Source organism: Vicugna pacos, chromosome 25, assembly GCF_048564905.1.
Source record: "Vicugna pacos chromosome 25, VicPac4, whole genome shotgun sequence".
NCBI lineage: Eukaryota > Metazoa > Chordata > Mammalia > Artiodactyla > Camelidae > Vicugna > Vicugna pacos.
The window spans coordinates 26,218,186-26,239,804 of NC_133011.1; the positions used below are offsets into that span (position 1 = coordinate 26,218,186).

Here is a 21,619-nt window from a genome sequence, read left to right on the forward strand (position 1 = left end):
GGGGCCACGTTCCAGGCAGAGGGCAGCCTGAGCAAAGGCACTGAGGTGTGACCTTGCACTCCATGCAGAGCTGAACGCCTCCCCCAGTTGCTTTCATTGCATCTCTTCTCCCCCAGCTAGACTCTCGGTGCTTCTAGGCAAGAGATCGTAATGAGCCCTTCTTTCTTCTCTAGCCCCTGTGCTTGGGGGCAGGACAGGTAGGGTGGGTACCAAGTCACCCTCCCCAGGCCTCAGTTTCCACATCTGTAAAATGGGGGTTAAAGTCTGCCATCACAAATCTTCTGAGCAGGTCAAGTAAGATGACTCAAGCGAAGGTTCTTTCCATGCTGTCCTGGGGTCTTGTTCCTACTTCCTTCAGTGTGACTGTTTTGCAAGGGAAATGATGAAGGGAGTGGAGGGAAAACTTCTCTGAGAGTCTCTCTGGCCAGAGTACCTTCCTCAGTTGCTAAAACTGAACACTTCAAGACCAGATACTCAGTTTCTCTCTGTGTCTCTCTGTCTCTCTCTGACTCTCACACACACATGCACACACACACACACACTTCTTGATGTAAATAGCAAAAAGGCAATGACTGCCCTTTACGGAAGAGAACTGCACCCTTTTTCACTAATTATGGGGAAATGCGTTGAGCATTAGCTCACTTTGCAAGGTAGAGCATAAGACATGAAGGCGTGAAGCTTAAAGTTAACCTCCTGCCCAAACTCCCTTGCCTCCCTGGGGCTTGGTGGCCCTGTACTTCCCTAAACCCCCATCCCCCGTTATCCCTGTTTCCCTTTCACAGATACACACATTCCTGGTTCTCCAGCTCCCGACACACATAGGGTAGAACAAAAGAACGTGGGCTATTAAAACAGACAAAGGATTGGAACTCTCTGTCTCCCTAGCAGTGTGACCTTGGGTAAGTTACTTGACTTCTCTGAGGTTCAGCTTCCTCACCTAGACAGTTACAACCCTTCTTAATGTTATTGTAAGGATTAACAAAAGTAAAGCATAAAAAGGGCTGAATACCGGGGTTGGCACATAGTAGGGGCTTCATAAACGTTACCTGCTGCTACTGAGAAAGTTGGAGGGACATTGACAATCACATTCTTTTATCATTTTCATAATGAGCTGGCTTATGATTTAAATGAGATCTCTCCAGGCCTCTAGTAGTCTGACTGCATAGTCAAAATTCAGGAAAGAAGAAACACTGTCCAGGTTTTAAGCACACCATGGCTGGGTGGTTGGTTATCTCTGGGATACTGAGATGCTAACATGGTAGTTTTCAGTACTACCTTGTGTGTATAAATATCCCTACATCTTGAAGGATCTAAAATTGCAAATAATAAAAGGTATCAGTGAACTAGAAACCATGAAAACAAGAGCAAAAACACAAAAGCCCAATTATAATGGAGATAGAGTTTACACTGGGCTGCACTTCCTAGTTAACAAAGCGCTTTTATGTATTCCCCACCCCGGCCCTCCCAACCAGTCTGGAAGGTAGGTATTACTCTACCCATTCCACAGCGGGGGAAAGAGAGTTTCAGGCTGGTGCTGAGTGGGAAAGAGAGGCGGGAGCCACAACCCCCGGGCCTCGTCAGACTTGGCAAAGAGATTTGGATCTTTCAGTGGAAAGCCTTCGAAGGTTTAAGCAGGAAAATAATGCAATCTTATCTACATTTGCAGAAGGTCTCTGGGTAGAGGGGCAAGGAGCAGAAGTGGAATCAAGGAGGCCACTGGGAGGTGGCTTTGGAAGTTCAGGCAAGAAATGATACAGCGCTGACAGAGATGGAAAAAAGAGGGTGGATTTGGCGATGTGGGTGTCCCAGGATGGCCCGAGGATGGGTTAGCTGTGGATGTGGATGGAGAGGGAGAACCAGGGATGGCTCCCAACTTCCGGGTGGGTTGGTGGGTGGTGGATGGTGGGGACATCTGTGGAGAAGTGGGTTTCAGGGGTGGGGGAGGGGCAGATCAGGAGATCTACTGGCCTTCATTTTTGGAAGCATTGTGTATTTTTCCAAACACTGGGCCTTCTGATGGCAGAGAGCAGGTCATATTCACTTGCTCCTGGGCATTGAATAAATGCTTTCTGTGAGCTGGGGGCACTCAAGTCCATCCCCAGGCAGCCTGTCTGTGAAGAATGCCACTGGCAAGGCGCTGTGTTCCTTCTGCCACTAAGGAGCCAGGGAGCCATTAATGACCCCTTCTCAGGGCACTGGGCTCAAGACAAGAAACAACCCCCCCCCCCGCCCCGATGTCCTGCCTTCTAACGTTTCAGGCTTCGGTAGCTTTTTCTTGTGCCAGTATCCACGTGATCTTTCCTCTGCGAATGTTTGAAAGTGATTCTTTTGTTTTTCTTTTCTTTTCATGTTGTACTCAGGCCTTAAGTAACCTTTGCCCCGTGGTGGCTTCTGAGAAGATGAAGCCTAGTAAAGCGACAAATCACATCAGCAACAGGAACAGGCGTTTGGAGAGTGTCATTTAATTAACAGACCTCTTTTATATGTCTGGTTTGATTTTAGCCTCGAGAAACTCTATGAGGTCAGATGCGTGGCATGTTAAGTGTGAGAGGCCAAGGACCACAGCAGCCAAGAGTGTGTGAAAGTGGTAGTAATAGCATCGCCGAATGAAAAGAGCTAGGGTGCTTGGAACAGGGGCTGCCTCTTGAACATTAGCGGTTGTTGGCTTTAGGATTAGCTTCTAGACAGAGAAACTGAGGCACAATGTAACTGCATTGTCCACGCTCAGCCCTGGAACCAATTCCAAGTTGTGTAGGATTTGTGGGGTTCCCGGATGCCACGCTCTAGAGGAATCCATGTTCCCCAGTGATACTCATTAAGCAGGAAGGCTGCTGCCAGGGCTGGGGCCCTTTGAAATTGTCCTTTCCCCACCCCTCACCCCTCAACACACACCCCCCAGCCCGCTGCCCCACCCGCATCAGCAATCGCCTCACCTCTCCCTTGCTCGTCTGCCTTCCTCCTGACGTTCAAGTGTACCTGAACACCCCATCCAGAGCCATGCTGACTCAGAGCCTGTCCTCTCATCCCTGCCTCCTGCCCTGGGTGCCCCCTGCCCTCCGCCAGTCACCTTCCCATGCTCCCCATTCACTGAAGTAGGGTTCAGACCCCACCTCCGCCACCTCCTGTCCTGACCCCCACCCTCATGGCACCCTTCTACAGTAGATTCTGGAGGGGAGCCACCCTGGGCCCCACCTCATCCATCCCAGGTGACTCCTCAGGTGTGAGTCTTGGCTCCCCCCTTGGGTGAATGGGGAACAGAGGCCTTTCCTTGTATCTTGTGACTCTCCAGCTCAAATGTGCCTGGCTCGGGGCCATGTCCAGAGCAGGTGCCACGACATTGTACAACTGACTTCTAGAAAAATAACAAAAATAATCATCCCCTGGTATGCCCGGCCGCAGGACCTGCCTATGCAAAGGAGTGGGGTGTTCATCCAAGTCGTCCCTTTGGGCAGTTTAGCCCTTATTCCAAAGGTGACTCCCTGGCTTGGAACATCCTAGAACATCCCCACCACCACCACCACCACACTCTTACTGTCGGTGTTGGCAAATCTCTGCCCTTTGCGGGCAGCTCCACTGCTCACATCTGTAGAACCAGGACTGTGATGTCCCTCAGAAATACAGTTGTGGGAGGAGAGGTGGTCAGAATCGGGGGCAATTATCCAATAACGTGCCCACTTTTACACTGCCTCATAACCTGACTCTGAAGACAGAGCCAAAAGAGGGCTTCCGCATACGTCTTGGGCCAGGCCCGCATCTATGAGAGAAATGAGAAGGATCTGCCGGGCGGGAGGGGGGCCTCATTGAAACAAGGGTTCGCTTTGAGCTGGGTCAGTTCAGTGAGTGTGTTTAAAATTTGTCTTCGGAGAGGAATAAACGAGTGAGTGTGGGGATGGCCTCACTGCCTCGTAGCCCCGGAGTGTTTCCGAGGGACAACGTGTGGTGTGTGTGTGCACATGTGTGCCTTAGGAGAGAGCTGCCGAGCCAGCCCCTGGCCCCAGAGGCCAGCTGGCCCCGGGGACACAGTCCCCGCTTTGAAGCATCCCCAACACCCATCCCTTCACCACTCACCTCCCCTCACCCTGCACCAGCCCCTAAATTTGTTTCAGCCCAGTGGCTCCCTCCCCTGACCACTGACCTGAATGTAATTATTTCATTCTTCATAAATAGAACACCTCCCCCTGCCCCCGATTCCCACCCCACCCCCAAAACTGTCTCTCTCCTCATTACGCGCTTGAAGAGCACAGTTCTGTGTGGGAGCGGCCTGGGCCCTCCGCGCGGGCCCTGTCTGCTTGCGGGCCCCGCCGCCCACCTCTGGTGGGGAGGACCTGGGCGAGGATGTTGTCCCCGGACTCCCCATACTTAGTTTCGTCTGGTAAAATATCTTCCCAGGCATCAGAGGAAAAGGAAATGGACAATCTCTCTTTCTTCAGAGACCGATTTTAGCCCCCGGCAGAGGTTTAGCAGCGGCTAGTGGGCCCGGCCCCAGCACCCCTCCCTTCTCAGTCCCCGTGTCCCCGGCGGGGTAGGAGCCAAGAAACCTTCAATGTGGATATCACGGAAAGGGGAGTGGTTTTGAAATCCAGATCACGCGCCGTTCTTGAGTCACTGTTAGGAATCTTGGTGCCACTGAAATCTGTGTACTGAGGCCACCACTCCACTGGGTCTCTCTGTGGCCACTGGTACATGGACCCGGCAGCTGTAAACGAAAATCACCAGGTTGGATGGGATTCCCTGCGAAGCCCGAGATCCATGTGGCAGCTGCCAAGAAGCATTAGAGTGTCTGCACAAAGGCCTCTCTGGTTGTGTCAGAGTGGAGAGGTGGGGGCCAAAAGGGGGAAGGCATCTGGCCTCCCTACTGGGCCTGGCGTTGCCGCTCACCGGCTCTGTTCCTTGGTGTGGCCTTGTGGCTCTGGTCTCCGTTTCCTCACCGGAGGCACGGGGTGAATGATACCCATCAGAACGGCAGCATCCTTGCTGAGTGCCTTCAGTGTGCCCCAAACTGTGCTAGGAGCTTTTCACGTTTTATTTCCTTTTAATCGCCACAATGCCCCTTTGATAGAGAGCATTAAGAAGCCCATTTTACAGATGGGATGCCTGAGGCTACACAGCCCCAAGGTGACACGTGCGTATAGTCACACAGCTAGGAAGTGGTGGACCTGGCATTCACATGTGTTCACACCAATTGTCTGAGGCCCCTCCCTGCTCCAACCCGCCCTCCCCATCACTCCAGCCCTCGGGGAGCTGCTCTTCTCCGAGCAGGGACAGGGGAAGAGGAGGATTGGAGGTGAGGGGCGAGGGGAGATGAGCAGCCCGGGGGAGGAGGGGAATTTGGTGGAAGAGCCTGGTTCTGAGGGAGCCTCAAAGAATGCCCAGGCCCAGGCTGATTCTGAGAGTAATGCCAGGCCAGGAGGCCTGAGGCGCCACTTGGATGACCTCGGCCTGAGCTGACAGGAGCAGCAGCCCCCACTGTCACGGCGGGTGGACAGGTTGTTAGTTTGAGAGAATGTGCTCCCTACTCCAGATGCAGGGCCCCAGGGGAAAATCCAGCCTTGTGAGTCACAACCAGATGGACTTTATGTCAGGGAGAACCATGGCCGCGGAGAACAGGTCACGGTTTCCTGGAAACTTCCTGAGTCGGGGGAGGGGTGCTCTGAGGATAGGCTGGCCACGGCTGGGAGAGGGGACCACGCGGTGGGTCTGTGGCCCAGCTTTCCGGGGCCACTGGGGGAGTCAGAGCCTGATGCCGCTGGACTAGCTGAGGCACGTTTGGGGGTCCTGTCTCCCCTGCAACAACATGCCTGGAGTTTCCTGCCTTCTGATGGAGGATGGCACGTCCCTTGATGTGTGGATGTGCAAAGAGCAGGTAGATGGGGAGGTGAGGCCCCTGTGTCCTCATCCCACAAACTTGGGTTCAAATCCAAGGATTCCACTCTCCCAGCTTTCCCAGATCTTGGGTCTCTCATCTACAGATGGATGGGATGAATTGGGGTCATTGGTCTCCAGGGTTCTGCCCAGCTGGAACATTCCAGCAATTCCTTCATGATTCTCCCTCTAGATGGGAGAAACTGAGGCCCAAGAGCCAGGGCCCCACTCTGAGCTAACCCGGTTGGAGGTGGGACTGGAGCTTCTGCTCTGGCCAGATCTGCACCCCTCCCCTGGCTCCAGTATCCTATCTCCTCTCCCCAGTCTTCTGGTTCCTGGACACCTCTTTCCCTCCTTCCCCTCTGCCTGTGCTCCTCAGCTGCCAGACACGAAAGTACGGCTACCCCTAGGGCATCTGGGTCCCGGGCCAGAACCAAGATGAGAACCCCTGGGGCCATCAGCCATTCGTGTATACTCACTGAGACTCGGCAGGCAGGACCTCCTTCCTCCACCTCCTGTCCTTCCCTTCAGCTCAAATGGCAACTCTGCCAGGAAGCCCTTCCAGATCACCCCAGCCAGGGCCATCACCTTCCCCAGCCTTCCCCATGCATGCCATGTTATAATCCTGCCAGCACCATTTTTACTTACTTGTAATTATTTGTGCATACATCATAGCTCCTCTATACAAGTCCAAACTCGTGGAACACAGTAACCAAATTGCCCCCATTTTGCCCACACCTGTCACCGTCTCCCCTTTGATATCTGATGCCGTGTTTGTGTTCTAAGTGTTGGATGGATATTTGCAGAATAAGTGGAGTTTCCTCTCTTCTATGCAAAAGGAGTCTTTCCTTTCAGAATGAATCGTAGGCTGTGTAAGAGCGTCTGTACATGGGGCTGAGTCTCAGCTCCACCACCCGCCCGCTGTGGGACCCTGGACAAGTTACTCACCCTTGTGCCTCTGTCTCCTCACTCGTAAAATGAGGATAACCCTAATCTCCCTAAGGGGTGGCTGTGAAGATTCAACGAGTCGTGCATGTCAACTGCTTGATGTCGTGCCCAGCAGAGATGATTCAATAAGTGAGGTTGTTACATCTTGGCAATCCTATATGCAAATTTGTATTTGATTTCTTTTTTTTTTTTTTTTTTTTGGAAAAACATATGACATCTCCTCACAGAATTCTAGCTGGGCTTTAGGGAGTTGCCAGGTCCTTTCCAGTCCTTGCATTCGTTGAACCTGCATCAGGTATTCACTGCCATCTGCAGAGCCTCCCCTGCTACACTGGCTGGGACCAGGGGCAGGGAAGGGAGAGACGGAGCCCTCGCTGGCGTAACTGCTCGCCAGCTTGGGGCTCACAGCCACATTAAGCGCTCTTACTCAATTCATGTGACTCGACAGATTTGGAATGTGTTGGGGAGAGAGAGTTTTTCCAGCGATGAGTCAGTACATTTCTGCTCTCTCACACACACACATTAAATTTTTTTTAAAAGAGAGTTTAGCGAGAATCATTTATGAGTGCAAAGTGGAAATCTCTGGAAACTGTATTTTGACCCTGAAGGCAAGTAATACTTAAGACATTTAATAAAGGGTTCAAAACAGGATGCAGTGGAGAGAAAACGCAGCTCGCAGCCTCTTCCTTCTGCATCCTCAGTCACTGCGCTGCACAGAGAAGGACCCAATTTACATGGGTTTAGAGAGAGCCTCCTGGATACCTGGATTTATCCCAAGCGTAGTAGACAGGTGAAAGAAGGGAGGCAGAACTAGCATTTATTAAGCATCTATTATGTGCCAGATAATCGATGTTGGGGTGGGGGTGCATGTCCAAGTTCAAGAGGCAGTGTGGGGGGAAATGGAACAATTATATCCAGACACCCTCAGTTCAAACCTCAGCGGCCTACTTTCATAATATTATCTAAGCCCATCTTATCCCATTCTATGGATAACAAAACTAAGGCTCAGGGAAGAGAAAATAATTTATCAATGGACACAAAGCTCTCAGATGATAGAAACCAGATTCTAAACTGGGTCTATGAGTCTCCCTATGGTAAAGAGATTAGGGTTAAATTAATGTCCCCGGGAGCTGAGTTTCCCCACCAAGGAGGGAGGCAGGCGCATCTGTTCTCAGGGATCACATCTGCAGATCCTAAGCAGGTACCACTCTCTCACAGACCAGTCTCTAACCACCTTCTGCCGCTTGCCTTTGAGTCCCACCCGGTAGGGATTATGGAAAACCTGCTTCCCGTCCAGGCTGATCCGCTCTGCTGTTGTTTATTTTAAAGAAAGAAACCACTGCCCGCCCAGAGGGCTTGTGTTTCCAGCTCACTTACGTCTCTTTTGCAAGGGCTCATTTTCCTAGATTCCCAGTCTCCAGGGAGCTGTGTCTTTCCCTCGGAAACATGAGCTGTAATCAAAGGTGTATTCATCCCCGCACATCTGCCAGCAGCCAGGCCGGAGCCACGGTTCCCCAAGGCCTGACAGAAGGAGGCTCAGGCCAGGTGCCCAGGGAGAATTTTTCCCTACACAAATCAGATTGCCCTGGGGTTGCCCTTTCTAAAGATGGCAGGGTCCCAGGAGGTGCTTCTGCAGGGGACCTGATGGGGCCAGAGGGTAAACAGGATTCCAGCATAGCAAACGCTGTTGAGGGCCACCGTGTGCCGAGAACTGCAGACCCGAGAATCCAGCCCTTTTGGTGACTTCCCATCACTCACAGGTATAAAGACCCAACTTCTTAAAGGCCAGCAAGTCCCTGGAAGAGCTGGTGCTTGGGCTTTGTGTGGCCTGCTCGGCTGCGGCCACTCCAGCCAGCCTCCATTACCTGGTATCCGCCATGCCTCCTCTCACCAGGGCCCCATACACACGTTCTCTCACTTTCTCGACTCTTCCTTTCTCTCTTCACCTGGTTCGCTGCTGCTTGCCTTTCAGATCCAGCTGTGCAGCCCCCAGACCCCCATCTGCTGTATCCTCACATGCCCCTCCTGGCCATCCTGCCACCATTGCATGCGCTTCAGTGAGCACCATCATACCATTGGCGCCTTCCCCTCCAACCCAACTGCAAGGGCGGGGCTCACCTTATCTCCCCAGCGCTGGCCTGTAATCAGTGCCCCATAAAGAGCTGTTGGGGGAATGAAGAGACAGCAATGAGCTAAATAGACCCTGTCCTGCCCAGTGCTGGGTACATCTTCTTGGCGTGTCAATTGGTCCTCACAGTTTCAAGGGGAAAATATTTGGAAACAAATAGAGATCAATTCTAAAGTAGAATTCAGCATCCTCATGAATGTTCAAGGCGTCGAGCTGCACCCACACACCTCGGGGAGGTTATAAACTCAGCCTCCTCTCTACTCCTGGGGGTTCTTCGTGGAAGAGTAGGTTGGGGTTGGTGAAAGAGATGGCCCAGTTTGCCAGCAGCTCTTGTCATGGAGTCTAAGTTTAAGAGGCCACGTGATGGGGAAATGGAAAGACTATGTTCAGTCGGGCCTGAGTGCAAACTCCAGTGCTGGATATTCTACTCCTGTGACTCGGGGCAATGAATTCGATCACTCTAAGATTGATGTGCGCCCTCAGAGTTGCTGTGGGAAAGAACAGTAAGACCTGGGGAGGGCCCAGCTTGGCGCCTGGCACAGAGCAGGCCTTCAGGGAGTAGTGGCCATTGTGCTAGTCATTCACTGGTGGCTCTTATGAATTAAAGGCTGTCATCGGTGTCCAAAGTAAAACATCTTCCAGAGCAAAGGCAGGCACATAGGACAGTACATCTGACTTGCAGAGCGATGGCTGCACAGAAGTGGCTTGTAGCTTTCCACCTCCTTTGAACTTGACCTTCCTCTCTTGTGTCCAGGCTGCCCTGGCCCATGGCTCCCCAGCCCTGTCCTCCACGGGTTCCTCACCCTCTCCGGGGTAGGAGGCCACCGCCTCGGGACACCATGACCTGTTTATTAGGCCCGGAGTTTCTTACTCATCTGCTAAATGATTGCAGAGTGAAAAAATGGACTGGAATAAACTACGAGAGAGGGAGTGACCCTAGGGAAGGGTGTTTTTCTTCTACCAGCATTTAAAATACCACTCCTCTTTTCCCCCAGTCACTGTCTAGCAATACGGTAGGTTTAAACTAGGCCAAAAAGGAATATGAGGGACCAGTAGGGAAAATCAGACAGGCAGATTTTCCCTCGTTGGGATTTTGCTCCATGTGAGCACTTTCTGGTGAAAAGGAGTTGTGAGCCAGGAAGACTGGAAGTGTGTGCACACCAAGAGCCTGAAGGACGACAGGAAGCCCCGTGCATCATCTGTTCATAGCGCTCAGACTGAGAGCTGCCATTTTCCATGTGCAAGAGGGACCACATCAGATCCCCCATGCACCCCCGGGAGGCAGGTTCTATTTAAACCCCACTTGGCTGAAGAGGAAACCCAGGTCCCCCGGAAGGGAAGTGCTCGGCATGAGGGCACAGAATAAGGGTGTGAGAGAACCAGGAGCAGACTCGGGTGTCCTGTCTCCGAGACCAGTGCTTGTCCCCCAGTCTGGTTAGGAAGGCTCACGTGTCTGCTGGGTGATGCTGCAGTGCTGAGTTCAAGGATAAACAGGGAAAGGATAACCGATTCACTGAGACTCCCCAGCTCCAAGAATAATTCACAGGGCAGCCCCAGCCCCGTCACTCCACGCCTCCGTGCTTGAGAAGAAGCACCCAGTCAACTGAGGGTAATAAGAAGTATCACCAAGAAGAATAGTAGCTAACATACCTGCTTCCACGATTCTAAGCACTTCCTATGCGTTGCTTCCCTCAGTCCTACGGGGTAACTCAGGGCTTGATTCAGGGAAGGGGAGGACAGAGCATTGAAGAGGGAGGGACCAAGGTAGCCATGTGGCTGCAGGGAGCACAGTGGCTTCAAAAAGCTTATTCATCTGCAAGCCCAGAACACAGCAGGGCAAGGTGAGGTGGGGACGACGAGCAGGGGCCAGAGCTCACAGGCGCGGAGGCGCTAGGGTGAGGACCATGGTCATTATCCTGAGACAAATGAGGCGTCTACTAACTGCTCCCACCTGTACCATTTCTATATACGTTGTCCTTTCTCACGTTGTCTATTACGTATCTTTCTCCTTTTTTATACTGTGAGTTTCCTAAGGGTAGGGACTGGGTCTCATTTATTTATGTCTCTCTGGTGCTTAGCACAGAAGCCGATATATACGAGTACTCAATAAATGGTTGTTCATCAGATATTTAATATATTCAATGTTTAATAATAGGAACATGTTTTAGTATTTGATAACTATCTGTATTCTAGATTTGCTATATGTAGATATTATTACCTATAATATAACTTCCATTATGCAGGCATTTCTGCTATAAAATTATATATGCGTTCCCATAAAGCTCTGCATTCTGAAAAATTTGAAAATCACAGCACTTTGGGGACAATTGGGCTGCATCCATTGGGCCATATTCACAATCCATGTGACTGGAAGGACGCACAGTCCAAGCGATGACACCAGCCTAATTCAAAGGGTGCAATCAATTTTGAATTAAAAAAAATACAACAATAACTTTAAGACCTGAGTAACTAGAGGACAATATATTTATTATTTTAGAAGGGGGGAACTTGATGGAAGGGGCTAGAGAAGGGCTGAAGGTGATGAGTTTAGAGATAGAAGGGGATGGATCATCTTTATCGGAAGTTCCAGGAGCAAGAGCAGCATCAGGCTCTGCCAGAGTGTAGCAGGGACAGATGGTCTCTCTAGCCCACAGCCTTTGCACAAAGACCAGGGAGAAATGAGCAAGAGGAGCCTCTAAGACAGAGCACATGGCCACTCAGAGCCCAGAGGAAGAGCTGGGAGGGATGGAGGGGTCCCCCGTGGCTTACTCTGCTCAGCTGTGTGTACCCTGCATCCAGCCGCCCTCACTTGATGATGCAAAATATTAATGTGCTGGGAACCCTATGAAGCGAGGTGACCTCCACATTTTATTGACACCTTCCCTGTTATACTTTATATGTGCTAATCTTATGGAAGCAAGGGCAGTAGAACATTACATAATGGAATACATGACTAACTGATAAACCAAGAGTGCCCCCTGGCCAGTTTAGATCGCACACCCTGTGTGGGTTGTGGACTGTTTTCCTCTTGGTCCACTAGCCTTTCAGTAAACCCATTCTGTGAGCAGAGGGTAAACCCAGACTATATGGAGTCCAGTGACACTAGCAAGGGCGTCATAAACCTGTGATGTGATTGCTTTCCCCATCAGAAGCAGCTGAGCTCACACCTCTGGACTTGGAGTCAGAGGACCTCAACCCCAGCCTGCCTGAATGCTGTGTGACCTCAGGAAAACCACTGAACCTCTCTGTGCCTCAGTTTTCTCAACCGCAAAATAGCTCTAGTGACACTCCCCAAGTTCTTTTAAGGGGCAGATTAGCTAGTGGATGAAAAGTTCTTTCTAAACTGAAAAAGGCTTTACAGAGTATTGTCCTCCCTGCAAATCAGTGCTGGGACACAGAAGTTAGCTTGCCTCCTGTGGTACCTTCTGCTGGATGGTTAGTTCTAAGGGCAGAGGGCAAATATAGATAAACTCCGTAGAGTCAAAATAAATGAATTACTGGGATTCAGTGCAGAAGTGTGAATGAACTTTGGGAAATTTTGCTGGCCTTTGACAACAGTGAGGAGGAGGGGACCCCAGCCTCCAGTATCTCCTGCCTCCCTCTCTGAGCCTTCACCCGGCAGCCCCCTCCCCTCTCTCCAGGGCCTAAAGTCCTCAGCCCACCCCTGACCCATTGCTCTTCCCCTGGCCACGCCCACTAAGCCAGGCCTGCCCATCCCATCACCTTCCCATTTCACTTCCCCAAAGTCGCAGAGGGAAGGAACACCGATTTCAGAATCACACGAACACAGGTTTGGATCAGCCCTACCACACAGCAGCTCTAAAATCATAATAGCCAGGTTGTGGTTTGTTGAACCTATTTCTTCACCTCGGAAATAGGCTGCGACTTCCTCCTTCCTTCCTTCCTTCCTTCCTTCCTTCCTTCCTTCCTTCCTTCCTTCCTTCCGTGATTAAGAGGATTATAAGTGCACACTTTGCAGACTTTAATGTGCCCAGGAATCACCCGAGGAGCTTGATAAAACGCAGGTTCTGATTCTTCGGGCTGGGGGAGCCCGGGAATCTGCCTTTCCAACAAGCTCCCAACTGCATCGGGTGATGCAGTTCCACTTTGGAATGCAGAGCCGCTGTGTATAACACCTGGTCCATCGCCAGGGCCCAGTCAACAGAAGCTATTGCCATGAAGACGTTTTCTTCCCCAACGGGTGCTCCTTTGAGAACAGAGGCAGACGAATAGAGGAATCCTCTGCTCCCCTCAGAATTCTTAGGGCAACAAGAAAAAACAAGTTTTGCTTGAAAGGCGGGCTGGGGTGGGGAGCGAGGGGCCGCGTGGCCCAGCTGCAGCCCACGGCAGGCTGCTCCGTGCGCACGTGCGCGCGGCAGGTGGGCCTCCTGGGCTGCAGAAACCTCTAGAGCTCAGGCCTCAACTTGCCACTCAGGGAACGCATCCTCTGAGCCGGGCGCCCGCCTGTTCCTCCGGCTACAGCTCTCCTGAGGAATTTTCAAAGCACACGGGGTTCGCCTGGCAGGAGTCTCCCAGGATAGAAATGGCGCGTTAGGGGCTTTTGTTTCCAGGACCGCGGCATCTTTTGGACCTGAGGCCTGCGTGCAGAGCTTCCCCGCTCCACCGTCACCAACATGGAATCCCGAACCCCCCGCGGCTGCTAGGAACGGACACCAAAGACTCAAGGGAACTCAGAGTGGGGTTCGAGAGACGCCTCCCCACCCCCACCCAGCAGATCTTGCTTTTAGTTTTGCTCTTCTAAAAGGCCTGCTTCTCAAAAAGCTGCTGACTCACCCAAAGTGAGGGTCTTTTTTTTTTTTTTTCCCTCAGAACCATCACACAGCCCTGAGATTCTTGAGGTCAGTTTAATGAGCAGGCTGGTCCTGACCATTTCCTTTTTCCTTTGTCCTCCCCATCTCCATCCCAGGGTCCCAGTGCCGCAGACCTTCTAGAATTGACAGTTGAACCTCCAATTGCCTTGCTATGCTTTTAACACTGAGTGTCTCTTCCTTGTAGGTCTTGACGCACTGACTGCTCTTGGAGTCAAATTGTAAAAAGATTCCCAGGATGTAAGCAATACAGGACTGGTGAGTGACCGTGTGTTTGGCGGAGGTCGGGGTCTCAGTTGGATTTCAAGAAGGGAAAGGAGATGAGAGGGTGGGGCAGGGGCAGCTGAGTTTTGCGGCTCTGAAACTGTTGCCCTCCAGGTGCAGTGGACACAGCACAGGTCAGAGAATCCAGGGGTGAGTCCCTTGGAAGTCACTGGGTCCCTGCCAGCCTGGAGGTGGCTGTGCCGTCCTCTGTCTGCTCACCATCCAGAGGGCACATGCTGGGAATTGTTTTCAGGGATTCTTGGAATAGAGAGGGAAGTACCTGGCTCACACTCGATTATAAACCATAGCCCTGGGGAGACATGAGTAAATGGAGGTGAGGAAGTCACCTTTGTGCCTTTAAACAGCTGTCACTGGCGGAAGGTGGGCAGCTATTGATTCAACCTAAGGAGAAATTCCTAATGAGAGGTGGGCAACGGTAAAACCTATGTCCATTTTAAGTAGTGAGTCCCCTGTCGCTGGCAGAATTCAAGCACAGGCTGGAGAAACACGGATGGGAAATGTTGAAGTAGAAAGTGTTTTTGACGGGTTAGTGTTTTACAGACTGTTCCATGATGACAGAGAATCCCAGAGGAGCAGGAGATGCCAAGAGAGTTTAGGGAGAGTGAGTGAGAAGAGTTTGTGAACACACACACGCCCTGTCTCAGAGCTGCGTGTTTTATGTGGGAGGGTCCCGCTTGAAGCAGTTTGGAAGCTTCTGGATGAGATGGTCTCTCCTCAGACCTGTTGTCCTCTGGCCGCTACACCTGAGCTTATGCCAGACAGCCACACATCACAGGTGTGACCCCAAACACCTGACAACTCTCCACACCTGATGGGGGTTCTGATCAGAGGCTTCCCATAGCAGGACCAGCACAGTGTTGCCAGTGAGTTGTGCCACCAAGAGACTTGCCCAGGATCCAGACTACACGGACCAGAAGGAAAGGCATGGGGAGTGGAGGGGGGAACTGTGGCAGCGTCCCCCAACCCCAGGCTGTGGGAGGACAGTGAGTGTGGCTTCCCCAAGGGAACCGAGGTCCTTTGGCAGGATCATGTCCTCGAGTGACCAAAACCTGGCCTGCTGAGGGTGAGAAGAGTCGCACCCTAGACCTGGATGGGGAAGTCACCCGGAGAGACACCTGTTGCAAATGCGAGGCTCTGAAGGTCTGAATAATGAGCACGGGGGCTCCCTCTGTGCTTTGTAACCGGGTTTTCTTCCCCTGGCCTGGGGCAGCTGCAGCAGTAAATGTTTACCAAGGGCAGGGCGCTGTGGGAGGCCAGACATGGTGTTTTTCTTTAAGAAACTGACAGCCTGGACGAGAACTGAATTTGACCGTCGTCATGTGGAGGCTGTACGTTCAGTCCTGAGTGCTGTGCATAGGCAGGAGGGGAAGGGGGCAGGGCTGAATAGTGAGTTTGAACAGTGACCGTCATGCTTCCTTGGCAAGTCTTCAGACATGAGTTGGGCTTTGAGGATGGAGGCTGTGTCCTTGATTCACAAGACCTGGCGTATAGTAGGTATGAAGGAAGTGACTGTTGAGTGACTCAAAGGGAAAGTGGTGGGGAGGCAGTTCAGGAGGTGATGTCTGTGGTTAAGAGCAGGGCCCCTGGAGGCAGACTTCCCAGTTCAAATCCTGCCTCTTCCACTAGCTGTGGGGCCTCAGGCAGGTTGCCAACCTCTCTATGCCTCAGTCTCCCCATCTGTGAAATGGGCATATGCTAGTACCTACTGGTGAAGGGGGCTGTCAAGAGTCAGTGAACTAATTCATGCAAAGCTGCTTGGCCCTGTGCCAGTACATAGTAAGTGCCCAAGAAATATGAGCCCTTATTCTCGTTCTAGTTGTGGGACGCATGACCCCAGGTTAAGGTTAAAGTTCAGGGACAGGAAATAGCAGCATGGGTGAGAGGACAGAACACTGGGCTGGGAATCAGAAACCCTGGCTTAGCTGCAGGGAGGGGATGGGGAAAGCAGTCGCTCCCCTTAAGCTCACTCTCTAAAACAGAGATGCTGAGAGAAGGCGGTCAAGGGCAGCTCCATTTGTCCTGCTCTCCCTCTGGTGGTCCCGGCACTGGTCCAAAGGCAAGGGCGGCTCAGCTATTTATTACTAGCTGGGGGCCTCATGGAGAGTGGTTTGACTTCTCAGGACCTCTCCTTCTCCCAGTGAACGAGAAACCAGTGCGGGCTTCCTTTCCTCATGGAAGTGGTCTTGAAAATCACAGGCACAAGGGAGAGATTCTTTTGGTACAGATGGAAAATCACTTAAGACTTGAGCTTGGGTGGTGTAGTCTGTAGCCTGTGTCAGTGTCGGTTCCCCATCCCTTCTCCAGTGAGGTCTGGCTGTCTCCTCAGCTGGAAGACAGATTCTCAAAACAAAACAGTGCTTCACTTTGCAGAAGGCACCATCCACCACCCCGGGGAAGCATATTTCAAGTAAAAATGGCATTTGCCTGAAACATTTGCCGGGGTCATGTTTCTTGCATTAGTGGTGGACCTGGGACTATTGGGGGCCTGCCTTTTGCCTCTCCTGTCCCATTACCCTGTGATCCTAGCTGGATTATAGGATTGTAGTTTAAACCAGTATTGTTTGTGGCATAAGCATAGCCCCTGTGTACATGGGGTCCTAAAAACTCTCATCGTACACCAGTTTCCTTCTCCCAGCATAGCCCTAACATCTACCAAATGACCCCAACTTCACTTCTGCCTTCAGTGGGAAGGAGACAGGGATGAGGCAGCATCTCCCAGGGCAGCTTCAAAGGCAAAGTGGTGAGAGGGAAGAAGTCCTAATTCCTGGCTCTGTCAATCATTTGGCCTCTCTCAGCTTATGTTCCACCTCTGTTCAGATGAGGTGACTGGGCTAGGCCAGGGCTGGCAAATAGATTCCATCTCCTGCCAACGCTGATCAACTGGTCATGACTGCCAGAAGCACTGGGCAGAGGATTCTGAGGCACACCCAGGAAAGAGTGTGCTGCAATGGATTAGTGATGCCTGCTGGGGAACAGTAAGGAGGACGCAGCACATGTGCAACCTTTTGGCATCTGAAACAGCGATTTCCAAGGCCCCTGCCTGCTCTCTCACTCTGTGGTATTAACTTAGCAACTTTGTTTTACATCAGAGAGGCAAAGCACAGCAAAACCTCATTAATCTGGACCACTTTAGGACCCACCCGAGTGAGTGGAAAGTTAGTCTGAGGGTGTCTGCTGCTTGCAGGTGAGTTTTATTATCCTTCAGTACCTGGAGTCAGCTCAGCCCAGCTAGCTAACAGGTGTTGGTGCTGTGGTCTGTGCTTGCAGGCCTGACCTGTGCTTCTAGGGCACTTACTCTCTTTATGAGCTTAGGATAGATACCAACGAAACTCTAACAAAAGCAGGATCTTTTTTTAAAGTAGAAGATCATTCCATGGGCAGCTTTGCTTCTATTCCAAATTGCCAGGGGAGCTGAATTGCCAGAGAGAGACTTCACTGTGCTAGCTGGGAATAAGCTATTTTTCCAGAATTATATCCAGCAGATGGGACAAAATAGCTCAGAACTAGGTTTCCCCTGAGTTTCTCAATCTGTAAAATGGGGAAATAATAAACCTTGCAGGGCTCTTCAGGAGAGTAAATGAGGTAAAATGTGGAAGAGACCTCGCAGAAGATCTCGCTGTGAAAATATGGCCCAGGGATGCTGTTTTCTCTCCCACTGCCCATCCACATTCACCCTGAAAGCAGAGCTCACTTCTTGCAATATGTTTGAGGAAATTATTTTACAGATTGTTTTAATGGTATCGTAAGTTTTTCAAATGACTCCTGTTAGTTTCTCAGAGGCTCTTTTTTCATTACTGATGATTGTTCAGTAGGAAAGATGTGCTTAAACCTTCAACTTGAGTTCCTCTGCTCTCAGTCTTCTGCAGGGAGTAACAGATGCTCCGAGGGTCCTGAGGAGCATGTGCGTAAATGCTTTAGCGGTGTCTCTAGAGAGGACTTAACCCCATGGTGACTAGACCCTTCAGGTCAGCAAGTGTCAACACCCGCATTCACTCCCACTGTAGGGAGAGTCCAGACAGCCAAGGGGGCTGAACGCCAGGTTGACACAAACTGATTCTGAGTGGGACTATGTCTAAAGGGTGGGCTTTACTTGTTGAAAATGGGGAGGAAGTTTGAACTGTAACTCCTCTTTCAGCCTTAGTCCCTGAGAATCTTCAGGGGAAAGATTCAGTTTACACTTAAAAAATAAAAACCAGTTAAATCAATGTGAAGGAGGATTGGAACCCACGCCAGCTGGAGGAGCAGTGCCTCTGGTCACAGAAGTCAAGGCGGGGGGAGCGCCTGGAAGCCCAGGTGAGCTCTTCAGGACTCCTGGGTTGTCGGCCCAGAGCTGGGTTCTAAGAGGGCAGCAGGCATGTGCCACCGGTTATTCTGACCAACCCTGAGCACCTGCTCCTGGTCCTCTCCTGCCTGGTGAGCTGGGCCAGGCAACCTCACGCTTCTTTTCTGTCCCCTCTCCAAGGCCTAGAACAGAAGAGCCCTGCTCCCCTGCCTGAGCAGCCGCCCCCTCCCCTGGAAGGCTTGTGTAGCGGTCAACACAGGCAGGGAGAAGAGGAGTGGGACCCGGCCTGCCCGCCCATTCTTCCCACTGAGCCTCCACTCCCTGGTGCGGTGTCCCTGTCCTGGGTCCCTCCCTTCAGCCTTGTCTTGCCTCAGACTCTTAGGTCCTGAAGATGGAGCTGAGGGCATGTGAACAAGGGGGAGGCCTTGAAGTTAGAGGGCACAGCCCACATAGGCTCGCCTGGGGAGCTGTCCCACGGAGGCCTGGGCAGGGGTGGCCCATCGCTTCAAACTCAGCAGGTGCTATAGCTTCCCCCCAGGCCCTTGTCCCCTCTGTGGGCTTCCGCAGAGGGTAATGTCTACACCACCCAGCTTGAGGCAGCGTTGAAGAGCGGTTAAGACCATGCGCTCTGGTGCCAGACGGGCTAGGTTAGAATCCCAGCTGTACACCTAGCCCTGTGATCTTGCCCAAGTTACGTAACTTCTCTGAGCCTCCGTCTCCTCTTCTGTAGAACAGGCCACCAGGTCGGGTAGTTACGATGACTGAGTTTATGAAACATGCTTAGAACAATGCCTGGCACTGAGTAAAAGTATTAGTAAAACAAATGTGGTAGTTAAATAAATGCAGAAGTCAGTGTCTTGGGATCGCCCTATTGACACCAAGACGGACCTACAGAAATGAAGCCCTTCATTCTGCCTGCGGGTTCAGGGAGGCTTTCAACCAGACCCTGGAGGAGGGGAAGGATTCCTGCAGACGGGGAGGAAGGGGCAGCCGGGGCGGAGGTGCAGAGGGATAGGAAGACGTTTGGAGGCGGCTGGGAGGTCTGGTGTCTGGTGTTGCTGGAGCCAGTAGAGCCTAGTGGGGGAGCATGTGGCAGTTGAGATGGGCAAGCTGGGCTGAATTAAAGCACAGATGTCCATGAACGCCATGCTCAGGGTGGGACTCTTTGCAGGAAGCAATAAGGAGCTTTCAGAGGTTTTCAACCAAGTGAGTGCAACCTTGGGTATAGAAACTGGGCGTGGTCACAGTGCAGAGGGTGGGCTTCAGGGAAGAGAGATCAAAGACAAGGCAGCTGCAGAGAGACGACCCTGGAGACAGGGCACGGTCACCTAAACTGCAGTGGTCACAGCAGGGGTGGAGCGAGGGGTCCGCTCCAGATTACGGATTCAGAGAAAGCATTGACTGGACTTGAACATGGAAAGTGAGGGCAGAGGGGTCAAGAATGAGCCCCAGGATTCCGTCTTGGGAATCCAAGAGAGTGATCCTGTTAACCAGGTAGCGAACAGATAGAGAAAAAGTAACGTATGTCGCAGAAGGTGCTGGCAATGTAGGACTGGACACACCTGTGGGACGCCCAGGGGCTGGGAGGCAGTGTAGAGCCGTGGTTGAATAGGTGATCTTGGGAGTCCAAATGACTTAAATTCAAATCCTGGCTCAGCCAGTTACAACCTGCGTGACTTTGGAGGGGTCATTTAACTTGCCTGAGCCTCAGTTTCTTCATCTATAGAATGGGGATTATGCAGTTATTACTTGCCTGAGAGGGCTGTTCCTATCAGTATGTGTGAGGTGTTAAGAAGGATGCCTGGCACAGAGGGCATCCTCAGTCATGTGACCTGGAATTACATTTGTTCTAGGATTAGTGTTGGTATCATCATCCTAGTGGAAATGCCCAGTGTGGGCCTGGAACACAGAAGCAAGCTCCAGAGGGGATGGATTAACTCGGGAGTCATCTGTATGTAGGGCGGTGATTATCTATCAACCTGATGAGTGTGTTCTTGAGGGAGGGAAAGGTGAGCATGACCTATGTTCTTTTCAGATTGTGTCACCCTCCCCAACTGTGGTCTGGCCCCCACCCCACCCTTGCTGCCCTATGAAACATCAATGCAGGCAGGCGTCGCCATTATCAAGGTCATGTGCCACATCCCTCAGGCCTACTGGGAAAGGATAGCCATGGACAAGCAGCTGGTGAGGAGACAGGCGAGCCCGTGGGGGGATTGCACTCTCTCTGGGACAGCTCAGAGCCAGAGGACGGAACCCTGGGACACCAACATTTAAGAGGCAAGACCAGAGGAAACAGCTCAATCAGGAAACTAAGTCACAACCATCCCATGTGCCGGTAGCGTGAAATTCACTCAACCCTAACAGACCAGATGTGAAGACCCCATTATGGGCATTTGGTTCTCCCACAGGTCCAGGTCCACGTTCAAACCACACCCCATTCAGTAGCACATGAGGGGTTCTTCACTCCCTCCTCTAGTAGCCGTAGACTCAGCATATCTGAGCTAAACAGGAGAAATGAAGAGAGGAGTGAGAAATGGCGCACCACCCCCTGAACCCCACTGTGCCTAAATCCCACTCCATGTTCCTTCAGAGCCCAAAGTATATTGGCCAAGGAAAGGATAACACTGCAAACTAGTAGGTAACAGTGCTTAAGTGGACATTCGATTATATTAGTCAGACTTTCAGTTACAAAATAGAGGTCTAATTCATATTGATGTAAGTGTCAAACAAAAAAGCAGCCCGTGTAATTGAAAAGTCTGAGCTGGTCTGGCTTGGAGCCCAGCTGGATCTAAACACCGTCAGCGGGCGTGGTCTCTCTCCATCTCCTGACTCAGCTTTCTTCTGAGCGGGCATCCCCAAGGCACATCTCCCCCACCGACCCAGCGCCTTCCCTCGGCAGCCCCCGCAGAAAAAGGGCCTTGCTTCTGTCGTCGCCCTAGTAGATGCCCTGGAATTGAGAGGTTCAGGCCGTGAGTCTGCCCCTAAGCCGAGGATTGCTGGTTGGGCAGCAGCAGAGGGAACCTGCAGAGAAAGCCCCCTCCTCCTCCAGGCTGTGCGGATGCCCGGGGCCTCTGGCGTGTAGGGCAAACGCGGTAGTAATTTCCTATTCCTGTCGCTGCTGTAACACATTCCTCAGTGGCTTAAACCACACGCATTTATTATCGTATAGTTCTGGAGATCAGAAGTCTGAAATGCGTCTCACTGAGCTAAAATCAAGGTGCCAATAAGATGCATTCCTATCTAGAGACTCATAAGGGAAAATCCGGTTTCTTAAATTTCCAGCTT

General features: G+C 51.7%; 1 protein-coding gene across 1 annotated transcript in view; it reads left to right on the forward strand.

Annotated features, from left to right (window-relative positions):
- The window catches only part of ZHX2 (zinc fingers and homeoboxes 2), a 143,089-nt gene that overhangs the window by 42,498 nt on the left and 78,972 nt on the right, over positions 1-21,619 (forward strand). The window contains exon 2 of the mRNA XM_072949664.1: positions 13,955-14,025. The gene's annotated coding sequence lies outside the window, so the exon portion shown is untranslated. The remainder of the gene's footprint in view (positions 1-13,954; positions 14,026-21,619) is intronic.